Consider the following 10,115-nt stretch of genomic DNA (forward strand, 5'->3'; position numbering starts at 1 on the left):
ACTAGTAAGATAGGTGTTGGGTAGAAGTGCAAAAAGAATGGGTCTCTACAACCTTTGATAAGACCTATTAGATAAATGAGTGGGTTTGGTCTAATGGAGTCAAGTTGGATAAACGGGCACCCATAGTTCTATATATGGAACTAAGAAGAAGTGAGGTGAATGTAGAATACTGGAATAAAATCTAGATGTGGTAGGATGGAACTCTAGCATCTGGAGGAAGAGGTGGAAGATAATTAGGGAAGCAAATATTCTAGTTTAAGCCGAAGTATTCTTGTGGAGAGTATGCATGTGGGACCTCCCTATTGGGCTCACTGCAACAAACAAAGAGCCATGAAAATTACAAAATATCCATAAATGCAAAAAACACTCACGCGACTGTAGGCGCAGCCATATACGTGGCTATAGGAGTGCATATAATCGCGTGTAGACTAGCACATATACTACATCGCGTGGCTATACCATCATCCTCTTGTAGTGGCTTAAGCTATTATAGAGGAACTTCATTTATGGATACTATCCTAGGTGGAAAACTATTATGCAAGATGTAAGGCATGCCTTTTGGGATTGTCCAGCTATTATATCAAAGGAACATGGGGCATAATTGGGAAATGGCTCTGAAGAAGCATAGAGGTGCAAGGGTATTGGGGGGATTGGGTCCTTGGTAGATTGGGAGTGCTGATAGGGCTTTAGATTTGTTCTTCAACATAATCAGATTCTATTGCCTGTGGGAGATATGGAATTCTATAAACATTATAATTTTTTAGAAAGAGACTAGTCTTGGGGTAGATGTGCTTGGGCTTTAAGTCTCACTGTGATCCAATCCGATTACAACGTCTTTGAATCCCTCTCCGCACATCCAACATGGCGAATGCGCTTCATCTCCTCTAGATCATCTACTAGTCCCCCGAGCCCATGGACATCTTCATCTCTTCCTTAAGCATGTGCATCCTCCATCCCTCAAGCTCATTGGCTTGCATGCATGAGAGGACAACCGCTTAGTTTGTTTACGTACAAAACTATGCAAAGCCACACGTTGGAATAACTCCTCCCTCCGCCACTATCCTCAACTTTCTTGATACACGGATACCCTCACCATGGGCGATCACTCTAAACTGCTATTGAATGGAAGATTGGTGGGAGGGTTTGAGGTTAAGAGGTCTATGAGACAAGGGTGCTCTCTTTCCCCTTTTCTATTTGCTATTGCCTCCCATCCTCTCATAGAGGCCGTTGAGGATTCATGTGGAAAAGGAGGGGTGACTGGATTAAAGTTGAGGAGTGGTGAGCAACTGGTTATCCAATGCTTTACTACTAATGACTCACTACTCTTCTTCCGGGTAAGAATAACAATTTGAGAAAAGTATTATTCATTATATAGGAATTTGCTGAGGCTTCTAGGTCTAGATGCAACATACATAAGTCCAAGATAATCAGTTTGACTGAAGACAATGACTTTGACCTGGAGAGATGTGGGTGTGAGGTAATTAGGAGGTACCAAATAATCAGACATCTGGGAGTGCCTTTTGATGTAGAGGTGAAAAACAAACAACTGACTAATTGGGCCCTAAAGAGGTTTATCTAGAAGCTGAAGAAATGGGAGGGGGTTAGGGTTCCCTTTCATGATAGGGTGACTATTTGTAATGTTGTTTTAAATTCCTACAAACAACTGACTAATTGGGCCCTAAAGAGGTTTATCTAGAAGCTGAAGAAATGGGAGGGCGTTAGGGTTCCCTTCCATGATAGGGTGACTATTTGTAATGTTGTTTTAAATTCCAGGTCTAGATGCAACATACATAAGTCCAAGATAATCAGTTTGACTGAAGATAATGACTTTGACCTGGAGAGATGGGGGTGTGAGGTAATTAGGAGGTACCAAATAATTACACATCTGGGAGTTCCTTTTGATGTAGAGGTGAAAAACAAACAACTGACTAACTGGGCCCTAAAGAGGTTTATCTAGAAGCTGAAGAAATGGGAGGGGGTTAGGGGTGACTATTTGTAATGTTGTTTTAAATTCCTACATCATGTTTTTGTGCCCAGTGTTGGGTTTTAGTAAGTGTCATTGGAAGACACGATTATAAGGCCTGTAAGGGATTTTTTGTGTAGAAATGGGAGGATCAATAGGAAAGTGGTTGGCTTGCACGGGACAAGTTGACTATGCCTAAGAATGGAGACATTGTCATCGTACACTTATCCACTCTTGCTATAGCCAGGATAGTTATGTACCTTCTCAAGTGCACCAAAAGGAGACATGGGCCAAGGTGATAAGATAACTAGTGGAAGAATTTCATGTCCTTATAAAAGCTAGATGGTTGGGGCTAGACTAGAAAGACAAGTTGCTATCTTATGCTCCCCTGAGAATTATAGGTTCTCCTTTTTGTAAGTTCCTATGTGGCAAATGGAAGGAAGTGTTGGGGTTGGTGTTTTGGTATGGCTACTCCAGAGTCATAGGAAATTCTTTGTTTAGCCTAGGGTTATGGTGGACTCATAAGTTCACTCCTCCTTTGTCCGTTCGACACCAAGAAGTATGAACAATAGAGGTCTGAGAGGATTGCCTGCCTATTGGGACTGGTCAATAGTGGGATGGAAAGAACTGGACCAAATGGAAGAAGAGTAAGGACTACTTCTGAGAGAAAGGAAACTGGTAACTAGTAAGATAGGTGTTGGTAGAAGTGTAGAAAGAATGGGTCTCTACAACCTTTGATAAGACCTATTAGATAAATGAGTGGGTTTGGTCTAATGGAGTCAAGTTGGATAAACAGAAACCCATGGTTCTATGTATGGAACTAAGAAGGAGTGAGGTAAATGTAGAATACTGCAATAAAATCTAGACGGTAGGATGGAACTTTAGCATTTGGGGGAAGAGGTGGAAGATAATTAGGGAAGCAAATATGCGAGTTAAAGCCCAAGTATCCATGTGGAAAGTATGCATGTGGGACCTCCCTATTGGGCTCACTGTGCTGCAACAAACAAAGAACCACGAAAATTACAAAATATCAATAAATGCAAAAAACATCCACACGACTGTAAGTGCTACTGTATATGTGGCTATAGCAGCGTATATAGCCGCGTGTAGACCAACACATACTTCATCACAGTGCTATACCATCATTCTCTTGTAGTGGCTTAAGATATTATAGAGAAACCTCACTTCTGGATACTATCCTAGGTAGGAAACTAGAAAATGGGAGACATGCCTTTCGGGATTGTTTAGCTATTAGAGGGACATGGGACAAAATTGGGAAATGGGTCTAAAGCAACATAGGGGTTCAAGGGTATTGGAGAGGGATTGGGTCCTTGATAGATTGGCACTGCTGATAGGGCTGTAGATTTGTTCTTTAACATAATCCGATTCTCCTTTCTATGGGAGATATGCAATTCTATAAACATTATAATCTTTCAAAAAGAGACTTGTCTTGGGGTAGATGTGCTAGAGTTGATATATAAATGTGTACATATGTGATGTCAGTATGTTATGTTAATAAATTGGATGATGATACTATGGTATAGAAAATTCAATCCCTTCAATTTGGGATTAGATGATCTTTTCTATAGTTTGGGAGAGTCTTGTACATACTAGTCCATCCTAACTGTTGTCATCATGTAGGGATACGTAGGGTTTGATGTGAAAGCAAAGAAGCCTAATTTTGGGCCAAAAACAAGGAGGTGGTACCTGAATGAGAAGCAACTAGACTATACTTTTGTGGCATGATTCATTGAGAACCCCTGAGAACTAGGCTAACAGTGTCTGGTCAAGAGGGAAAGTTTTGGAGAAGCATCCTGTAAGGGCTGTACTTCTGGGGCCATTGTACTATGCAGTTAGGGTATCAAATCTCATGTGGTCAATCTTCCTTTGTTTGGAGGGATGAAAGGTGGGACCTCATCTGCAAATTACTTAACAACAGTGAATTGGAAGGCCTCTGAATTTTGTTGTGGTATGTTGGATTCAAAGTATTTACTTGATATAATCTAATTCAAAGAAGGGTTGTGTTAGTAGGAAAAAGGGACTTTTTGTAAAAGGCAACTTTTGTTAATATTAATATATAACTATTGTTCGTGAAAGTGGCAATATATGGCTTGACTCTAAGGTTGCAATTAACCTAAAGAGAGCGAGATTTGTTGGGCACCCTAATAGGGCGGGCAATAATATATCCAATGCTTTACTAATGACTCTCTACACTTCTTGAGGGTTAAAATGACAATCTGAGACAAGTATTATTCATTATACAGGAATTTACTGAGGCTTCTAGGTCTAGATGCAACATACATTAGTTCAAGATAATCAGCTTAACTAAAGACAATCAATTTGACTTGGAGAGATGGGGGGGTGAGGTAATTAGGAGGTGCCAAATAATTAGACATCTGGGAGTTCCTTTTAATGTGGAGGTGAAAAAAATAGCTAACTAACTGGGCCCTAGAGAGATTTATCTAGAAGCTAAAGAAATGGGAGGGGATTAGGGTTCCCTTGCATGATAGGGTGACTATTTGTAATGTTGTTTTAAATTCTTACATCATGTTTTTGTGCCCAGTGTTGGATTTCGGTAAGTGTCATTGGAAGACATGATTATAGGGCTTGTAAGGGAATTTTTGTGTAGAAATGGGAGGATCGGTAGGAAAGTGGTATCTTGGCTTGTGTGGGACAAGCTGGCTATGTCCAAGAATGAAGGAGGCATTATCATCCTACACTTACCCACTCATGCTATAGCCAAGATAGTTATGTTCCTAAAAGGTGACATTGGCCAAGGTGATAAGAGAACTACTGGAAGAAATTCATGTCCTTATAAAAGCTAGATGGCTGGGGCTAGGCTCAAAAGACAACCTGCTATCTTATGCTCCCTTGAGAATTATAGGTTCTCCTTTTTGTAAGTTCCTATGTGGGAAATGGAAGGAAGTGTTGGGGTTGGTGTTTTGGGATGGCTACTCCAGAGTCATAGGAAATTCTTTGTTTAGCCTAGGGTTATGGTGGACTCATAAGTTCACTCCTCCTTTGTCCCTTCTACTCCAGAAGGTATGAACAATAGAGGTCTTAGAGGACTGCTTGACAATTGGGACTGGTCAATAGTGGGAAAGAACTAGACCAAATGGAAGAGGAGTTTAGACTACTTTCGAGAGAAAGGAAACTGGTAACTACTAGTAAGATAGGTGTGGGGTAGAAGTGCAAAAAGAATGGGTCTCTACAACCTTTGATAAGACCTACTATAGATAAATGAGTGGGTTTGTTGAGGTGGAGTGCGAGCGGAGGATTAAAATGTCGTAGAACAGCCATTGGAAAGAGGCGTTCACGCAACACGAATTTGTGCATACTCAGAGTGTGTGTGTGAGAACTACCTATTCTTATTTTGTGAGACTGCCTATGCCCAAGAATGAAGGAGGCATTATCATCCTACACTTACCCACTCATGCTATAGCCAAGATAGTTATGTTCCCAAGTGTTTACACCAAAAGGTGACATTGACCAAGGTGATAAGAGAACTACTGGAGGAATTTCATGTCCTTATAAAAGCTAGATGGCTGGGGCTAGGCTAGAAAGACAACCTGCTATCTTATGCTCCCTTGAGAATTATAGGTTCTCCTTTTTGTAAGTTCCTATGTGGGAAATGGAAGGAAGTGTTGGGGTTGGTGTTTTGGGATGGCTTCTCCAGAGTCATAGGAAATTCTTTGTTCAGCCTAGGGTTATGGTGGACTCATAAGTTCACTCCTCCTTTGTCCCTTCTACTCCAGAAGTTATGAACAATAGAGGTCTCAGAGGATTGCTTGACTGTTGGGACTGGTCAATAGTGGGAGAAAGAACTAGACCAAATGGAAGAGGAGTTTAGACTACTTCTGAGAGAAAGGAAACTGGTAACTAGTAAGATAGGTGTTGGGTAGAAGTGCAAAAAGAATGGGTCTCTACAACCTTTGATAAGAACTATTAGATAAATGAGTGGGTTTGGTCTAATGGAGTCAAGTTGGATAAACGGGCACCCATGGTTCTATATATGGAACTAAGAAGGAGTGAGGTGAATGTAGAATACTGGAATAAAATCTAGATGTGGTAGGAAGGAACTCTAGCATCTGGAGGAAGAGGTGGAAGATAATTAGGGAAGCAAATATTCCAGTTTAAGCTGAAGTATTCTTATGGAGAGTATGCATGTGGGAGCTCCCTATTGGGCTCACTACAACAAACAAAGAGCCATGAAAATTACAAAATATCCATAAATGCAAAAAACACTCACGCGACTATAGACGCAGCCATATACGTGGCTATAGGAGTGCATATAATCGCGTGTAGACTAGCACATATATCACATCGCGTGGCTATACCATCATCCTCTTGTAGTGGCTTAAGCTATTATAGAGGAACTTCACTTCTGGATACTATCCTAGGTGGAAAACTATTATGCAAGATGGGAGCCATGCCTTTTGGGATTGTCCAGCTATTATATCAAAGGAACATGGGGCAGAATTGGGAAATGGGTCTCAAGAAGCATAGAGGTGCAAGGGTATTGGGGGAATTGGGTCCTTGGTAGATTGGGAGTGCTGATAGGGCTTTAGATTTGTTCTTTAACATAATCAGATTCTGTTGCCTGTAGGAGATGTGGAATTCTATAAACATTGTAATTCTTTAGAAAGAGACTAGTCTTGGGGTAGATGTGCTAGAGTTGATGTATAAATGTGTACATATGTGATGGGACAATATGTTATGTTAATAAATTGAATGATGATACTGTGGTATAGTTAATTCAGGCCCTTCAAGTTGGGATAAGATAATCTTTTCTATAGTGTGGGAGACTCTTGTACATACTAGGCCACCTAACTGTTGTCATCATATAGGGATACTCAGGGCTTGATGTGAAAGCAAAGCAGCCTAACTTTGGGCCAAAAACAAGGAGGTGGTACCTGAAAGAGAAGTAGCCAAACTATACTTTTATGGCATTCATTGAGAACCCCCTCGGAACTAGGCTAGCCGTGTTTGGTCAAGAGGGAAAGTCTTGGAGAAGCATCCTGTATAAGGGCTGCATTTGTGGGGCCATTGTATGCAGTTGGGGTATCACATCTCATGGGGGCAATCTTCCTTTGTCTGGGAGGATGAAAGCTGGGACCTCATCTGCAAATTACTCAACAGTTAATCCTCTCAATTTTGTTGTGGTATGTTAGCTTCAAAGTATTTACTTGATATAATGTAATTCAAAGAAGGGTTGTGTTAGTAGGAAAAAGAGACTTTTTGTAAAGGGCAGCTTTTGTTATTGTTCCTGAATGGCTTGACTCTAAGGTTGCAATTAACCTAAAGAGAGCGAGATTCGTTGGGCGCCCTAATAGGGCGGGCAATAATATATCTTCTCCGTGACCCGTTCAAAGAGCCGACCAGGGGGAGGCGAGGGGAGAGCGTAGCGGATCAGCTCGATGGCTCAGCATGTTGAGGTGGAGTCACGAGTGCGAGCGGAGGATTAAAATGTCGTAGAACAACCATTGGAAAGAGGCGTTCACGCAACACGAATTTGTGCATACTCAGAGTGTGTGTCCTATTCTTATTTTGTAGTGTTCCCAGTTTGCGGCCTTCAGAAATAAGTCACGTGCCTTTGAGCGGCTATATAAGTTTCCTCACGTCAGTGCACTAATCCGATCCAGTGAAACGCTTGCTGCCTTGCTTGTCGTTTGTTCAATTTGTTTAGAAAATCACAGACCCTTATCCCCGTAGTGCCTTCTAGTACCTCAGCAGAGACCCCGTTACCATCATCTCAGCCCGCTAATATGAGCGCCTCTGTTGGGGATCCTTCTACCGCTAGCACCAACGGTAAAGCCACGTCAAGCGAGGTAAGTAGCCGATTGGCAAGTGTGTGGAAGGAAATTCAAGGGGAGAACAAGTGGAAGGGGCTCCTGGATGTGGAGCCCATCGATCCAACCCTCCGTGCGGAGATCATCCGCTATGGTGAACTTGCACAAATAAACTACGATGCGTTCGACTTCGACACTCACTCGATCTATTTCGGCAGCAGCAAATATGCTGCCCGGCATCTTTTCGGGCAGGTCGACAAAGAGAACTGCGGCTACGAGGTGATCAGGTACCTCTTCGCCACTTTGGACATCAAGTTGCCCAAGTTCCTCCTCATGTCAGAGAGAGATGCATCAGAGCGGTGGAGCGGAGACTCCAACTGGATCGGCTACGTCGCAGTGGCAAACGACCAAAAGACGAAACGGCTGGGTAGGAGAGACATCGTCGTCGCATGGAGGGGCACAGTGATGCAGACGGAATGGGTAGCAAATCTAGCAGATATTCAGACGCCTCCGGAATTTGAGCCCAGCCAGAAACAAGTGAGGGTCGAAAAGGGTTTCCTGAGCTTGTACACTTCCAAGAAGGCAGGGTCCAAGTTCAACGAGACCAGCGCCAGGGAGCAACTGGTACGGGAGCTGAAGAAGCTTTTGAAGATGTATGAAGCAGAGGAGGTGAGCATAACCATAACGGGGCACAGCCTTGGAGCGGCACTAGCTGTGTTGAGTGGCTATGACATTTCTTCCAACATAGGGGAGTTGAGCGGCGGAACTGGACGACGGCCCATGGTAACCGTGTTCTCTTTTGCAGGGCCTAGGGTAGGCAACTGGGCCTTTAAGACAAGAGTGGAGGAGTTACGATTGAAGGTGTTGAGGGTGGTCAATGTGCATGACACTGTGCCTAAGATGCCTGGATTTTGGGTGAATGAAAGAGGGTTGTGGGGTGCCATCGCGAGAGCAGGCTATGGCTGGGTCCTCGACTTGTGGCCCTGGGCCTACTTCCACGTGGGACAGGAACTCTGCTTTGATAGTCATGTCTCGCCATACCTCCGAAAGCCTTCCTTCTTCTGTACACAAAACCTAAATCTCCACCACAACCTTGAGCTCTACCTTCACATGATAGACGGATTCCAAGGCTTCCGGCAGAAGTTTGTCTCAGTGTTTGGTCGAGATATTGCCCTAGTGAACAAGTCATCCGACATTTTGATGCGCAAGCTGTTTTGCCCATCCAACTGGTGGCAAGAAAGAAACAAGGGTCTCATTAAGAACGAGTTTGGGCGGTGGGTAGTTGCCCCTCAGCCTGAGTACCACTGCCCAGACAACCAACAACCCTAAGGCATCATGGAGGTAGCAGAAAATACTTTGTATGCAGTGTGGTGCTTGTAATAACTTACATGTTTCAATTGTAAGATGAACAAAATTATGGATCATTCTAAATAATGGATTAGTATTTTTTTTAAGATTATTAACAACTGGGAAGCCTAAACCCACCGCACTCATTAGCACAAATAATAGATAAAGGTTACGCAACACTCCACTTTTTGTTGCATGATACTAAATAAATAGCATGCCATGAATGCAGAACACTTCATAGAAACTATAGGTCTTGTAATAGTGCACACTATACAAATAGTACTATGCACAGTTATATTAGCATAATACCTCTAGGTTCCTTAGTGCAATAAAAGGTTATGGAGAATAGTATTGAAAAAGAATACTAGCACTTGATACTACTATACTATAAAAAATTCCAACAATGCACGACACTTCCAAAAGAGCTTATGCGTATTATAATCCAATTGTGGACATGAATTAGTACCAAAAGCAACTAAGTGCTGTATCGTACAAATTTGAGTACACAATACATAATGGTACAACACAACAAATAGTAGAAAGTATGCACAATACTTCCAAGAAAGTACATACTATAAAGTTATAAATAGTACTAAAAAAGAACAATAGCACTTGATAATACTATACTATAAAACCTTCTACTAACAATGCACAAGTGACAAGACTTCCAAAAGAGGTTATGCCTATCATAATCCAATTTTAGACAGGAAGTAGTACCAAGTGCAACTAAAAGTGCCGAATAGTACAAATGTGAGTACATAATACATAATAGTACAACACAACAAATACTAGAAAGTATGCACAACACTTTTAAGAAAGTACATAAAATCATTCCGAAAACCGAAACCAGGAAAATTTCCCATGCTCGGAAAGCGGGGACGATTCCACCATTTTGAATTTCTTAACAAATTTTTCTAACGAAGTCAAGACTGATCTAACCTTCATCTCAATAAACCATATAGAAGGGAAACTATAACAGACTTAACTTGAAGGAATCAACGCTTTTTTCCTAATTG

At 41.9% G+C, this 10,115-nt stretch overlaps 1 pseudogene; it reads left to right on the forward strand.

Moving 5' to 3' along the window:
* Window positions 1–7,728: 7,728 nt before the first annotated feature.
* On the forward strand, window positions 7,729–9,081 carry LOC147609491 (phospholipase A1-Igamma1, chloroplastic pseudogene; annotated as a pseudogene).
* The last annotated feature ends 1,034 nt before the right edge of the window (window positions 9,082–10,115 follow it).

The sequence above is a fragment of the Cibotium barometz genome, chromosome 51, assembly GCF_041138505.1.
Source record: "Cibotium barometz isolate CiBa-2024 chromosome 51, ASM4113850v1, whole genome shotgun sequence".
NCBI lineage: Eukaryota > Viridiplantae > Streptophyta > Polypodiopsida > Cyatheales > Cibotiaceae > Cibotium > Cibotium barometz.